Here is a 17,027-nt window from a genome sequence, read left to right on the forward strand (position 1 = left end):
CTCCTTCCTTCTAAAGCTCAAAATTTCAAAAGGTTGTGGTAAAACAATCTATAATGCAGAGAGATAGATAGATAGATAGATAGATAGATAGATATAGAGAGAGATTTGGCTTAATCACTTCACAAGTTCTTATAAATTACAAAATATCCAAACACTGATGAATATATATTGATTATTCTTAGAGCTAAAACCTTTAATATTTAAAGGATTAGTTGGAGCTCTTCGATAGAGGAAGAGACTCTCCAAAAATTGGTATATGCTACAAGCACACAATATGTTTTAGTCAAAGGCGAAAGAATAGTTCGCTTTGTGCTTATAACATGGTTGCATGTCTTTAAACTTTCAAGCTGCATGGTTTATATAATCACTTTTAGATTCCTTCAAGTAGGCAATATGGGATGAACTCCACACCAGACAAGTCCTTTCCTCTTTTCTAGTTTTTACTCTATCAAAATCACTATTTTCATTAAATTAGAGTTTAATAGTCATTTGCTCTTAAACAAGAAAACTAAACAGATAAATCATTTTTTTAAATATGTTTAAGTGTAGTTTTGTTAAAACATGTTTAAGAAAACTTTTGTAAACTATTGCATTTGTTTTAGTGAACTTTTGTTAAAACATGTTTTAGTGAACTTTTGTAAAATTTATTGCGATGTAGGAAAAAATGGCAAATTTTCATAAGAAATGGGAATAATAATCTACAATCCATTAAAGTTATAGAGTTCAATGTATTGTCGTAATAGTAACACAAAACATAATTAACCCATGTTAATATGAAAAATATTATTATTTCAACAACCTTTAAGTTTCCCTATAATGCATATAATGATGTGTAAAGATAGCTAGATAACGTACAATAAATGTTATTATATCCATCTACTATATGTTATCTTCCAATATATTATATTTTATCTCGTTTACAAGAGTTAATGCATCGTGAAAAGGAGTCCAAAATAACTCAATATTGATTTTGTTCCCTTAATATGTAACATGCCCTAATAGGCTATATGTGAACTGCCTCAAGATAACATATAGGCCAAGTGGTATGTAAGCCTAACAACTCATCAATGCACTCAACATGAAAAACATGAAAGCATCTTGGTAAAACTCCAACCATTTGACCATCCTCGAACATGCTTAAACAAATCATGCAATAATACTTGATTTTTATCCATACAATCGTCAAAATTCAACATACAAAACGCATTGTCGTCACCGCAATGCGCAACAAACAAAATTCAAATTATAAAATAATATACAAAATTATAGCATCCCATCAATGTAGTAACTTGATACATTGTCTATTTGTCACCATCCATGTATGCATTATAATTTACAATAGTTAACATTTTTAATAGGGTTATTGACATAAAAAATCATTAATTTTTACAACTTTTGTTAGTTTTGTACCTCCAAAGATTTTGGTGGTAAATCCGCATACCTCGATCTTTTCTCGGAGGTCAAGAGTTCGATTCTTGTCGGTGATGTTTATTCCTTTGTCAAGCTCGTTTTTATTCCAAACATAAGACACTAACATGACAACCACGGCATCGCTATATATGTTGATCAATCAACACCACATAGACTGTAACCTTATATAGAAGCTTAAAAAATGGTTGGATGGCAAATTTGAACAAATATACCAAAATATTAGGCATTACTGCACCTAAATTCGTCACAGGGACAAAACCGCACAAAATTGAAAAACTTAAAGGATTTCTATACAATAACCCTTTAATATCCATTTTATATGATATTTAACTTTTTCTATGCATGCTCCACTTATCCATCATCTCAATTACCCATTAATATATATATATATATATATATATGTGTGTGTGTGTGTGTGTGTGTGTGTGTCTTGTTTGATAAACATATTCCCAGACCCATAAATATCTTTTTGGCTGAATGGGCCGGAAAGACGTTTCATTTGGACAAAAAAAAATCATATTTCCCAGTAAGATGAGTTTTTCCCAGAAAGCCACAAACCCAAGTCCGGATGAAAAACAAACACATATTGGACAATTGTGCCCTAAAAAAAAGAAACACGTACATCGCCTCTTTCTGTCATCATCGTCTTCCCTTCGACGATCAAGAGCGCTTCTCTTTTCCGACTAACCTCCTCCCCCCCCCCGAACAACCTCCTTCCTCACCATTATAACATTCAAAAATCCATGTATTTCGTTAATGCCCTTGAAGCATTTTATTTTTGACAATTATGGACCCTCCATACGTTGGGCGTACATATGTGTCGGGTGGTTGGGGCTTGTACGCGGGGCGTACGAGGCTGATGACCAAAACCCTAATTTCATGGCATGAACCCTATTGAAACACACTTATATCATTTTAACCAAGCCCTAAACAGCCTCAATAGCCTCTTTTCGTCCTTAAAACATTTATTTGCAAGGGATAGTGAGTCTTGGGCCCACAAGTGATTTTGATGGACATTTTAGTGGATTTTCAAGAAGAAGAAGAATGTGGTATCCAAACATTGAACGTGGGAAGAGCTTGTGGATTATGCATCTAGAGTATATTGGAGAGCTTTTGAAGGTAAAAAAGCTTACATCTTGCTAATCCTTTTTTGTTAGTTTAGTTAGGGTTTTTGTAGAAGTCCACTTTTAAGTCCATAAATCCTCTATTGTGAGTTTGAGCAACTCCAAAGGTTAGGAAGGTTAGATATGAGGTTCTTTGGCTTGGTTATAACATAAAAATGCTATCTTGATGACTTCTATGGCTCCATGCATAAGTTAAGATCTTATGAAATGTCTTAAAGAATAGAATGGGATGTTGGGATCATATATGGCAAGCCAGGGCATAAAGTTGTCAACTTTATGCCTTAGGACCTTAAAATCAACCAAGATCTGGAATTTGGACAAGTTGTCTTTATGCATTAAGCACTTAAAGGATTTTGGTGCAAAGCAACTTATACGTTGGGCGTACTAGGTTGCACGTTGCACGTATGACCCATAAGCTCAGTACGTTAAGCATATTGAAGAGGTATGTTGGGCGTATGCTCCCGGTGGGTTTTGGGTCTCTGACGGATTTTTGAGCCTTTTGAGACCTAATTAAATTTGGGCGTAGATTTTCTAGTGTAGTGGGCCTCTAAATTTATTATCGGGTCATTGATGTCATGATTGGGCCTTTTGGGCCTTGTGGCCCATTATTAATTTGGGCCTTGGATGTTGGGCCCATTAGGGGGGGGGGGGGGGGGAAGACATTTGGGTCTTAGTGTAGGAGTTTGGACTTAGGAATTGGGCCTATGTTTTGGATTTGTGAACTGGTTCTAATTAGGATAATTGTGTTTATTTAGTGTGAGAGTACCAAACCAAAAGTCGAGCAGTATTTTTACCAGCAGTGCGAGATGAGTTCTCTCACTATATAAATGGGTCAAAGGTACTTAAGACCATGAGGGTAACCCATGTCAACTATATTTTTTGCTTAGTATTATGCGGTTGAATGTAGTGTGATATTTTGGATAACACACTAAGCTTTTGCTTACAGTTTATTTGGGTGTTTTAGTTACTCCCGGTATAAAAGGGAAGGACCCGACTTGATGGCGCAACATTCACTCTCCAGCACTTTTCGCACTTATATGTTTTGATACTCTGATATTTGATATAATATGATGTAATGAATTTTTGGGAACAAATTATTGTTGTATTTCGATTTTTAAAAATGAAAATTTTTACCGGGTTTTGGGTTGTTACCACCAGCTTCGCCCATAGGTAAAGATCGTCCTTTTTTTCTATTGATCTTCTTCTAATTGGATTAAAATTAGAATCTTTGGTTTTTTTCGATTGCATGTTTCATATGATTTTTGTTCAATTGTATGTTAAAATTTTATTGTTGTTCATCTTTCTTATAACACCCACAAAATTCGAGCCAAATTAAAACTTTTTAAATCATTTGAAACCATTCAATTATTACAATTTGTTTTCGAAATACTTTATACATTAGAGTTCCCATAAATCATAATCATCAATCAAGGAAGTGTACGGTCACGCCTTCACCTACCCGCGACCATCCGTTGAACCTGAAACAATAAACTGAAACTGTAAGCCCAAAAGCTTAGTGAGTTACCCCCAAAATACCAACCTCATATAACCATAACCATGTCATATCAACAAATACAAAACAACCATGCATCTCAAGTCTACAGTGTGACTGGTTACCCCCTACCGGGCCTTCAGTTCACCTGGTCCACTCTCTGAGTCTACAATATGACTGGACCCCCGCACTGGGCCTTCAATCTATTTGGCCCACTATCCGAGCCTTCAGCACGTCTGGACCACCCTCTCGGGGCCTTCAGCCTATCCGGACTGCTCGTTGGGCCTTCGGCCTTACTAGGTTTGCCTGGCCCAGCCATGCAGTCTACCCGGTCCGCCCAAGGTGTCTTGGCCTACTGCACACAGCATGACCTGCCTCAACCCTTACCCCAAGCTAATAAACATGTGCATCTAAATATAAACGAACAAACCGATTTAGCATATCATATAGCATAGCAACATCCTAACCAGGATACCAACCTAACCGGTCACTAACATAGCATCATCCTATATACCAGGATACCAACCTAACCCAGGTCACTAAACATAATACCGTCCTAATATACCAGGATACTGACCTAAACCAGGTCACTAAACTTAATACCGTCCTAATTACCAGGACACCGATCTAACAGATCAATAAGCATATCAAAAAAATACAAGTATACAATCCGAGAAAGGGTTGACCTTGGTTGAAACGACCCAAAAATACGACCCAAAAATTTCGTTTTTCAATATAATCAAAACCATAATATGAGTATCATAACATAAAAAAAACATACGCGATGTATCCCAAATCATAATAAAATACTGTGCGGAAAACGGTATCATACTATATCAAATCCAAAACAACTAAAACCATCCCCAGGATAAAAGCTAAGCTGTGGTGTGTGCGATGCTATCACCCCGAGCTCTTCCCTTTGCTTGCGGAAGTACCTGAAACCAAAACTGAAACTGTAAGCACGAAGCTTAGTGAGCTCCCCCAAACTACCACATACCATAAAATAACATATAAACACATATTAGGCCTCGCCCACTGCATCGGGCCGAAGCCCGGAAACTGCATCGGACCGAAGTCCGGAACTGTCTGGGACCTTGTCCCCTGCATCGGACCGAAGTCCGGAACTAACTGCATCGGACCGAAGTCCGGAACTGACTGTGACCTTGTCCCCTGCATCGGACCGAAGTCCGGAACTAACTACATCGGACCGAAGTCCGGAACTAACTGCATCGGACCAAAGTCCGGAACCGACTGGGACCTTGTCCCCTGCATCGGACCGAAGTCCGGAACTGACTGACTGAACATGGCATAGCATAACACATCAACTAACATGAACACATATACGACATACTACATCGGGCCGTAACCCGGAACACATAACACTTAACGCATAAAACATAGCACACAAATCCTGTTCGAGCCACGAAGGCATCAAACATACTAGCTACTGCATCGGACCTAAATCCGGAAACTACTGCTAACTGAACGGGCCGGCATTGTGGCCTTAGACCCGTTCCTACTGGAAGGAAACTCACCTCGTAAGCTGGCTGTTGAGTGTGTGGCTCGGGAAGCTAACTGCTGCTGCTCCTGGATCTCCTCGGCTACAAGTCCATAAACACACTCAATCAAATACTAAACACTGCGCTTGGGGTAAAATGACTCTTTTACCCTTGGTCAAAGTCAACTCTCTTTTGGGCTGACTCGCCGAGTTGGGCCGCCCAACTCGCCGAGTCCTACTCTCACTTCTCAGTTCTACACGCTGCTACTCGTCGAGTGTGGCATCGACTCGACGAGTACCCACTTGATCCAAGAACTCAGACAATCTTCATCCGACTCGCCGAGCCGTAAGAACAAACTCGACGAGTTGTTCTTGATCTTAAGAAGATTGCCTTGGACTCGCCGAGTTGTATGAACAACTCGCCGAGTCCCTCCATCACTGAGTCTACCCTCAACTCGCTGAGTCCACTCTCTAACTCACTGGATCCACTCGACACTGATAAAAATGAAGGAATCGGGAACTCGCGACCCAACTCGCCGAGTCGTTCTTCCCGACTCGCCGAGTTGCCGCCATGCAACTGATTTTTACTCGATTTTGTTTGAATCCAACACATACAATTGATAGATCTGAGTCCAATAAGCTGATTTACCACGTAAAGTTTCCAACTTTACGTGTACAACCTCATGAATAAGGGAAATAAGGCTAAAAGATGCACAAAATGGGTAGATCTATGGTTAATATGCAAAGTAACTCCAAAAAGGCAGTAGATCTGGGCTCTACAACACCCAATCATTCAGATCTAACGATATCTCGACTTATTAAGGCATTCATGCAAACATAAGGCTTGGAACAAGCATCAACTAGATCCTAGGAGAGCTCTAATGGAGGTTTAAAGCATATAACAAGAGGGGAAATCCGAAAATACCTCAAATAACTCAGATTTGCCCTTGGATCTTTGCACTACACCTCTTCTCCTTGCTCCTTTCTTCTTCTCCTTCTTCAAACCTTCACAAAATGGCACAAAACACTTAGATCACACAAGGGTGGATTAGGGTTCTTTCTCACAGTGTTCATAGGGTGAGGGAGGCGAGAATGGGGCTATAAGGTGACTTAAATAGTGGGCAACCCGGGGATTTAGGGTTTCACCCAGACGGATGGACTCGCCGAGTCAGGGATATGGACTCGCCGAGTCCCCGGCTCACGCGTGCTCGAAGTCGCGACCCTACTCGGCGAGTCAGGCTATGAACTCGTCGAGTCCCTCATGCAAAACTTACAACGATTACCAATGAATTAACATATCGGAAACGGGTCGTTACAATTCTCCCCCACTTGTCTCAGACTTCGTCCTCGAAGTCTGCTTCGGCTGGATCTGCAAATATCTCCGGGTAATGCGCTCTCATCTCCTCCTCAGCCTCCCACGTCCATTCAGACCCCTTCCGGTGCTGCCACTGCACCTTCACTAGCTGAATTACCTTGTTCCTCAAGGTCTTGATCTTCCATTCCAGAATCACGACCGACTCTCAATATAATTCAGGTCGCTATCAACCTGAATGTCCTCTAGGGGAACGACTGCTGTCTCATCCACCAAACACTTCCTTAACTGCGACACGTGGAAGGTGTTGTGTATCTGACTAAGCTCCTCGGGAAGATCCAATCGATAAGCAACCCGACCCACCCGGGCCAAAACCCTGAAAGGACCAATAAATCTGGGGCCTAATTTGCCCCTCTTCCGGAACCTGATGACACCTTTCCAAGGTGAGACTTTCAGAAGAACCATATCTCCCACCTGGAACTCCAAGTCCGAACACCTCCTGTCGGCGTAGCTCTTATGCCGACTCTGCGCAGTCTGCAGCCTACTACGGACCTACTGGATCAACTCAGTCATCTTGAGCACCACTTCGGTGCTCCCTATGACTCGCTGACCAACCTCGCCCCAACAAATCGGGGTCCTGCACTTCCTGCCATATAACATCTCAAAAGGAGGTCGATCAATGCTCGCATGATAACTGTTGTTATACGAGAATTCCGCTAACGGAAGATACGTATCCCAACTGCCCCCAAAATCTAGAACACATGCCCTAAGCATGTCCTCAAGAGTCTGAATCGTCCTCTCGCTCTGCCCATCAGTCTGAGGGTGGAAAGCGGTGCTGAAATGGAGACGAGTACCCATCTCGTCGTGGAACCGCTTCCAGAATCTGGACGTGAAACGAACATCTCGGTCCGACACCACCGATACCGGCACTCCATGACGTGCCACAATCTCCCGCACATAGATATCGGCTAACTTTTCCGCCGATATACTCTCCTGAATCGGAATAAAATGAGCACTCTTCGTCAATCGATCCACTACTACCCATATCGAGTCCACTCCACGTGCGGTCCTGGGGAGTTTGGTGACAAAATCCATGGTGATATCCTCCCATTTCCACACGGGAATGTCTAACGGTTGCATCTTGCCGTGAGGTCTCTGGTGCTCCGCCTTGACCTTTCGGCAGGTCAAACATCTCTCAACATACCAAGCGACGTCCCGCTTCATGCAGGGCCACCAATAATCAGGTCGAAGATCTCGATACATCTTCGTCGCTCCTGGGTGGATAGAAAATCGAGACTTATGAGCCTCGTCCATCAATACTTGCCGTACCCCACCCCAGTACGGTACCCACACCCTACCATGAAGTGTCAACAAACCCCGACTATCGTAATCAAATGAAGCTACTCGGCCCACTATCCTCTCACACTTCCGCCTCTCCTCCTTGAGGCCCTCTATCTGAGCCTCCTTGATCCGCTCCAACAACGGAGTGATCACTGTCATCCTCATACACAGATCTCTGATAGGGGCCGTCGTCACCTTGCGGCTCAGGGCGTCAGCCACCACATTGGCCTTCCCTGGATGATAAAGGATCTCACAGTCATAGTCCTTCAGCACGTCCAACCATCTCCTCTGCCTCATGTTCAAACTCGGCTGATCCATAAGATATCGCAAACTCTTGTGATCCGTGTATATAGTACAGCGGACCCCATAAAGGTAATGTCTCCAAATCTTGAGGGCAAATACAACTGCCCCCAGCTCCAAGTCGTGGGTAGGATAATTAGCCTCGTGAGGCTTCAACTGTCTCGAGGCATAAGCTACCACATGGCCTCGCTGCATCAATACTGCTCCCATACCTGTGATCGAAGCATCACAATAGACTACGAAGTCCTCTACTCCCTCTGGCAAGGTAAGGATCGGAGCCTCGCACAATCTCTGTCTGAGAGTCTCGAACGCCGCCTGCTGCTCAGGCCCCCAACGAAAAACCACCGACTTCTTGGTTAGTCGGGTGAGCGGCACTGCTATCTTGGAGAAGTCCTGAATAAATCTCCGATAATACCCTGCCAGCCCTAGGAAGCTCCGAATCTCAGATGGAGACCTCGGGACCTCCCACTGCATCACGGCCTCAATCTTGGCCGGATCTACCAAAATACCCTTCTGGTTGACGAGATGACCAAGAAAATGCACCTCGCGCAACCAGAACTCACACTTGGAGAACTTTGCGAAAAGTCTCTCCCTCCTCAAAGTCTCCAACACCTCCCGCAGGTGCTCCTCGTGCTGCCCCTGTGTCTTGGAATATACCAAGATGTCATCTATGAATACTATCACCGACCGATCCAGCATCGGTCTGCACACGCGGTTCATGAGATCCATGAACGTGGCTGGGGCATTGGTGAGCCCAAATGGCATCACCACGAACTCATAATGACTATACCGGGTCCTGAAAGTAGTCTTCTGTACATCCTCATCTCTAACCCTCATCTGATGATAACCGGAGCGTAGATCGATCTTGGAGAACCAAGACGCTCCCTGAAGCTGATCAAACAAGTCATCTATCCTCGGAAGTGGGTAACGGTTCTTCACCGTTACTTTGTTCAACTCCCGATAATCAATGCACATACGATGCGACCCATCCTTCTTCCTCACAAATAAGATCGGCGCTCCCCAAGGCGAACTGCTCGGCCAAATGAAACCCTTGTCTAACAGCTTCTGAAGCTGTGTAGACAACTCCTGCATCTCAGGGGGAGCAAGTCGATACGGTGCTTTGGCTATCGGAGCCGCACCAGGAACTAGGTCGATCCTGAACTCAACCTGCCTCTCTGGAGGTATCCCCGGAAAATCCTCGGGAAACACATCCGGGTAGTCACGAAGAATAGGAACATCATCAATCGTCGTCTTGCCCTTCTCCCGGGCATCCAAGATGTAAGCTACAAAACCGGTGCAACCCTGCTGAACATAGCGCCTCGCCCTTGCGGCGGAACAAAAAGTCGGTCCTCGCTGGGGCCTCTCGCCCTGAATCACTATCTCTCCCCCACTGGGAGTGCGAACCCTCACTAGCTGAAGCTCACAATCAATCACTGCCCCATTGGGGCTTAGCCAATCCATGACCACAATAACTTTATTCCCACGCAGGGGAATAGGAACCATGTCCACTGAAAACTGCTCATCAAATATCTGAAGGGAACACCCTCTATGTACTCTGCCGACCCTCATGGTCCTATCATCTGCTATCTCAACCTCTAATGGACAATCCAGCTCCCCTGGAGCTCTGCTAAATCTCTTGCTAAGCGCAAGCGATACAAATGATCGGGTAGCCCCCGAATCGAACAATACCAAAGCAGAGATGTCGTTCACCGAGAACGACCCTAAATAAAACATATCATCAAGTAATATTCAGACGATATAATAACAATTAAAAGATGGAGGAAAGATACATACCCGTCACCACATCAGGAGTCGCTCGCGCCTCCTCTGCTGTCATCTGAAATGCCCTGCTCTTCGCCACTAGCGCATCAGATCGGCCCTGCCGGCCATCCGTAATCCTCAAGGTGGCAGGGGCAGGTGCAACCACCTTCCCTGCTGCAGCTGAACTGGGACACTGGGACTTTTTATGTCCCCTCTGATTGCACTGAAAGCAAATCAGATCTGATGCTGTAACCGTAGTAGTAGGGGCCGTACAATCCCTACTCAAATGCCCAGTCCGACCGCACTTGTAGCAGCCGGAACTCCCTGCCTTTCACGCCGCCTCGTGCAATCTCCCACACTTGCCACACTGACCGTGGCTCTGCTGACTCCTAGACCTGTGATCCAAAACCTTGGGCTTTTTGCCCACACTGCCTGAACCCGAAACCGCCTCCGGTTTCCTCTTCTTCTCCATCTCGAGATCAATCTCCCTCTCCCTGGCTCTAGCAATCATGTTGTCCAACGTTTTACAACTGGACCGGCTCGCAAACATGCGGATGTCACTCCGCAACATCTCATGATAACGGGCCTTCTTCATCTCCTCATCGGCTGCATACTGAGGAACAACAAGGGCCCTCTCCCTAAACTTGGCGGTGATCTCCGCCACTGTCTCGGTAGTCTGGGTAAGGTCCTGGAACTCCCTAGCTAACTGCTGCACCTCAATGACCAGTGCAAACTCCGCCCTGAACCTGGTAGAGAAATCAGCCCAGGTCATGGCATCCAATGCCGCATCATCCCCGATGGCATGTCCGACCTCCTCCCACCAATCTCGTGCCCTGTCCTTCAGAAGACAGGACGCCAATCTGACCTTGTCCCCCTCGGGACACCTGCTAGTGCGGAAAGCGTTGGCCACATCCGCCAACCATCTGGTACTCGCTATGGGGTCCCACGCCCCATGATAGTCTGGAGCCTCGCATGCCCTGAACTCCCTGAACGTAAGTGTGCGCGACCCCATCACGGCCGCCATCTCAGCACGGAAAGTACTCAATCTCTCATCCATCAGCTCTAAAATACCCTCCTTGATCGAACCGGAGATCACAGGAGTCTGCTCCAGTATGATGCGGGTAACCTCAGAAGAAAGGAACTCTCTAGTCTGCTCATCCATCTGCCCGACCTCCGGGCCTGATCCCGATCCTGATCCCCCTCCGGCATCTGAGCTGCCGACTGCTGGTCTCGGACGCAAAACTACCATTCTGAAACATATCATAACAACATCAGAACACTGAAATATCTCCAGGGATCATGACACTGCTACTAGCTTCCTGGTCTTGTCTTGGCCTTCCTCGATTCGAGTACGGATCCTCTGCTTTCAGTAGTACGGGCCCATACTACCTTCCACATCTATCCGTACTTTCCTCAAGAACTGCCTTGACTCCACCAAGTCACTTCTACTACTTCTATTCTCTGCTACTCTCATCCTAGGCTTGCCCTAGGGAAACCTCAAGCTCAACACGACTGGTCCTCAGCTGCTGTAGGCCTCCTCATAATGCCAGTTAGCCACCACCTAAACACCATCACATGTGATGAGGATCAGATAATCCTTCAAGTAAAAGATCCGTCCCTACAACGGTTGGACTCAAACAAGAGTTGCGCAATAGGGCCAGTTCCAGCACTCTGGGATTATTCAAACCTGATCACATGTGGTGTGACGTGTTCACATAATGGCTAACTCCCATTACTCAGAACCCCATCAAGCACGAAGCAAGCAGCATTCGGATAAGGGAAAGAGACTCAGGCCAAACTATTCTCATAACAAGAAACTGCACTAGCATAGGATGCTAAGCTTCCACTAACAGGCATAACCTAATCAGGCTATCCTACTGCTGTCTACTCAGTACTAGCATGCAATACTCATAAAGCTGTAACACATAAGCAGGCACATAAGGCATTCTCCTAGATCCTTAGTCCTATACTAGCATGCTGTTCTACTGAAACTGAAACTGAACAATTAACTTGTATGGGTAATTTGGGAGTACTTACTTGAGCTCGGCTGACCTCATGCACACACCTCTATCTTGTTAAAAACAATTCTTTCTTTCTAAGTGCTTTCAAAATTCTTTTTGGTAAAACATTTTTATTTTACTAAAATCTTTTATTTCCCTTAGTTTGAGTTCAGATACACCCGAAAGTGTATCCGAATCCCTCAAACCAGGGCTCTGATACCAACTTGAAACGACCCAAAAATACGACCCAAAAGTTTCGTTTTTCAATATAATCAAAACCATAATATGAGTATCATAACATAAAAAAAAACATACGCGATGTACCCAAATCATAATAAAATACTGTGCGGAAAACGGTATCATACTATATCAAATCCAAAACAACTAAAACCATCCCTAGGATAAAAGCTAAGCTGTGGTGTGTGCGATGCTATCACCCCGAGCTCTTCCCTTTGCTTGCGGAAGTACCTGAAACCAAAACTAAAACTGTAAGCACGAAGCTTAGTGAGCTCCCCCAAACTACCACATACCATACAATAACATATAAACACATATTGGGCCTCGCCCACTGCATCGGGCCGAAGCCCGGAAACTGCATCGGACCGAAGTCCGGAACTGTCTGGGACCTTGTCCCCTGCATCGGACCGAAGTCCAGAACTAACTGCATCGGACCGAAGTCCGGAACTGACTGGGACCTTGTCCCCTGCATCGGACCGAAGTCCGGAACTAACTTCATCGGACCGAAGTCCGGAACTAACTGCATCGGACCAAAGTCCGGAACCGACTGGGACCTTGTCCCCTGCATCGGACTGAAGTCCAGAACTGACTGACTGAACATGGCATAGCATAACACATCAACTAACATGAACACATATACGGCATACTACATCGGGCCGTAACCCGGAACACATAACACTTAACGCATAAAACATAGCACACAAATCCTGTTCGAGCCACGAAGGCATCAAACATACTAGCTACTGCATCGGACCTAAATCCGGAAACTACTGCTAACTGAACGGGCCGACAGTGTGGCCTTAGACCCGTTCCTACTGGAAGGAAACTCACCTCGTAAGCTGGCTGTTGAGTATGTGGCTCGGGAAGCTAACTGCTGCTGCTCCTGGATCTCCTCGGCTACAAGTCCATAAACACACTCAATCAAATACTAAATACTGCGCTTGGGGTAAAATGACTCTTTTACCCTTGGTCAAAGTCAACTCTATTTTGGGCTGACTCGGCCGCCCAACTCGCCGAGTCCTACTCTCACTTCTCAGTTCTACACGCTGCTACTCGTCGAGTGTGACATGACTCGACGAGTACCCACTTGATCCAAGAACTCAGACAATCTTCATCCGACTCGCCGAGCCGTAAGAACAAACTCGACGAGTTGTTCTTGATCTTAAGAAGATTGCCTTGGACTCGCCGAGTTGTATGAACAACTCGCCGAGTCCCTCCATCACTGAGTCTACCCTCAACTCGCTGAGTCCACTCTCTAACTCACTGGATCCACTCGACACTGATAAAAATGAAGGAATCGGGAACTCGCGACCCAACTCGTCGAGTCGTTCTTCCCGACTCGCCGAGTTGCCGCCATGCAACTGATTTTTACTCGATTTTGTTTGAATCCAACACATACAATTGATAGATCTGAGTCCAATAAGCTGATTTACCACGTAAAGTTTCCAACTTTACGTGTACAACCTCATGAATAAGGGAAATAAGGCTAAAAGATGCACAAAATGGGTAGATCTATGGTTAATATGCAAAGTAACTCCAAAAAGGCAGTAGATCTGGGCTCTACAACACCCAATCATTCAGATCTAACGATATCTCGACTTATTAAGGCATTCATGCAAACATAAGGCTTGGAACAAGCATCAACTAGATCCTAGGAGAGCTCTAATGGAGGTTTAAAGCATATAACAAGAGGGGAAATCCGAAAATACCTCAAATAACTCAGATTTGCCCTTGGATCTTTGCACTACACCTCTTCTCCTTGCTCCTTTCTTCTTCTCCTTCTTCAAACCTTCACAAAATGGCACAAAACACTTAGCTCAAACAAGGGTGGATTAGGGTTCTTTCTCACAGTGTTCTCAGGGTGAGGGAGGCGAGAATGGGGCTATAAGGTGACTTAAATAGTGGGCAACCCGGGGATTTAGGGTTTCACCCAGATGGATGGACTCGCCGAGTCAGGGATATGGACTCGCCGAGTCCCCGACTCACGCGTGCTCGAAGTCGCGACCCTACTCGGCGAGTCAGGCTATGAACTCGCCGAGTCCCTCGTGCAAAACTTACAACGATTACCAATGAATTAACATACCGGGAATGGGTCGTTACATTGGTGCCTTAGACCCTGTTGATATAGTGAGGATAACTCACCTTGCAATGCAAAACTGCACCGTGAAATCACGCTCCCGAAACACTACCCCAAACTCCAACACCTATAACCATCAATGATCCAATTCATAAATTCCCGCTTACCAATTATCCTCAAAAGTCAAAACAGTTAACCCTTGGTCAAAGTCAAAGTCAACTATCAAGGTCAACAGTCTAGGTTGACCTCAACTCGTCGAGTACCCTTAGCTACTCACTGAGTTCACTGCATAACTTGCCAACCCGTTAAGTCACCATGCCGCTCGCCAAGCCCAAGGCAATCTTCATTGGAATCGCCGAGTTGTTCATCCAACCCCTTGAGTTAATGACCATCTTCATATGACTTGCCGAGTCTACCATGCGACTCGCCAAGTCCCTTCAGTCATTCATCCATACAGATGCTTTTTAAGCCATGTTAAGGCTCCATACTGCAGATCCAGCTTCCCAGGGCATGCTTATCACGTAAAGTTGCAAACTTTATGTGCATGCAAGGCTATATGGAACTAAAACACTCATAACTAGCATTAGGAGAAGGTTTTGGACATGAAGGATGGTCATAGCTTCATAAAGCTTGAGGCTTTTTGTCCATAAAGCCTAGGGGAGTCAAGATCTGAAACTTTGCCCTTGTGACAAGCTCAAACCCAAAAATAACTCTATCTTGCCCTATAAATGATCCTTCTTTTTCACAAAGGGGAGATCTAAGCAATGAAATGTAAAGGTGGTAACTTTATACCTCAATCTTGATGCCACAACATTGGAAAGATGGGATCTACAAGCTATTTCTTGTTCCAAGCTCTCAACTTCTCAAGAAATGCTCCAATACACTCTCTTTTGGTCTCACACACTCAAGGGTAGAGACTAGCTATCCATTAGGGTTTCTCTGGACGTGAAGGTGACAAGGGAGGCTGAGGAGGAAAGTTAAGGACCTTTAAATAGGGTGAAAAACCCCGGAATTAGGGTTTCATTCTCCAGCTCCTACTCGTCGAGTCCCTTATTGGACTCGATGAGTAGGTCACTTAAACACGCAGACCAGCTCGCTACTACTCGACGAGTCAGGCAACCGTCTCTTCGAGTCCTTGAAATCATGAAAAATTATAACCACAATTGATACACAGGAATTGGGGCGTTACATTTATGTTCAAAATTAGAATTTGTTTAATCTTTTTTCATATTTATTTTTTCTTTCTTCTGATTTTTATGCATATGAGGAGAACATACATTCTAATTTTTGTTCAGATTTTTTCATATTTCTTTATTATTTCTTCATCGGTTTCTAATTGGATTAAGATCAGAATCTATGAATTGTTTTGGTTGTATAGGGATGTCAAAAAATCCCGTGGGGGCCCCGTCCCGTATGGGGGCATCCATTGAAAAAAATTAGGGACGGGGGCGGTGGTGGGGGTAAGGTTAATCCCCGTTTTAATTTCGGGGTGTAAGCGGGGGTTGGTAGTCCTGTCCCGAAACCCTCGTGGGGGCCCTGTTAATAAATTATATAAATTGATATATTAATTATATAAATATAATAAACAATAAAATGATTTTTATGTACAAAAATTCAACAAAAAACATGTTTTGAAGTCGTTTGTAACAATTAGAATTATGTTATAAATATGTATTTGTTACCCAAAAAAAAGTTTCTTTTAGTCCTAAACAGAAACTTCTTTTAGCCCAAATAAGGTAGCCCAAAATCAATCGGGGGCGGGGGTCAAAAGGGGAATTCGGGGGCAAGGGTGGGGGTGGGGGAACGGGAAAATTTTGGGGGTGGCGTAGGGGATGTAATCCTCTTCCCGTTTGCTCCCGTTGACATCCCTACGGTTGTATGTTTCATCTGTGTCATGTTTCCTTCTTCTGATTTCTATGCTTCATCAGTTTCAATTGTATGTTAAATTTTGATTTTTTGTTCATCTTTTTTGCTTCAAAATCAAAATTTGTTTCATCTTTTTCATCATTCTTTCTTCTTTCTTCTAATTTTCGTGCATACGAGAACATGTATTTTGATTATTTTTTGTAATTGTTTTTGGGGTTATTTTTTGTTCAAGCATGCTGGTTTTTTGGACATAAATGTTGAACACACACACACACACACACATATATATATATATATATATATATATATATGATGCTTTATTGAACATGAGGATAATATGATTATTTTTCATCATTCAACACAGTTAGACAAATATACAATCAAACACCATGGTTACTTTTTCATTCATAGAATTTTTTAGACAACTATCAAACGAGACCTTAACTTTTTCTACTAATGCTCCAGTTATCCACTATCTCAAGATCTTTTGACAATATATAAAAGGCCAAATGGCATAAAACCCCTCAAGATTGTCTAAACTGTTCAGTTTAACCCCTAGCCACAATTTAGGTCCAGAGAAATCGGGTA

At 44.1% G+C, this 17,027-nt stretch overlaps 1 pseudogene; it reads right to left on the reverse strand.

Annotated features, from left to right (window-relative positions):
- Positions 1–217: 217 nt before the first annotated feature.
- Positions 218–322, reverse strand: LOC144999415 (U5 spliceosomal RNA; annotated as a pseudogene).
- Positions 323–17,027: the final 16,705 nt, after the last annotated feature.

The sequence above is a fragment of the Lactuca saligna genome, chromosome 5 (assembly GCF_052625555.1).
Source record: "Lactuca saligna cultivar CGN05327 chromosome 5, ASM5262555v1, whole genome shotgun sequence".
NCBI lineage: Eukaryota > Viridiplantae > Streptophyta > Magnoliopsida > Asterales > Asteraceae > Lactuca > Lactuca saligna.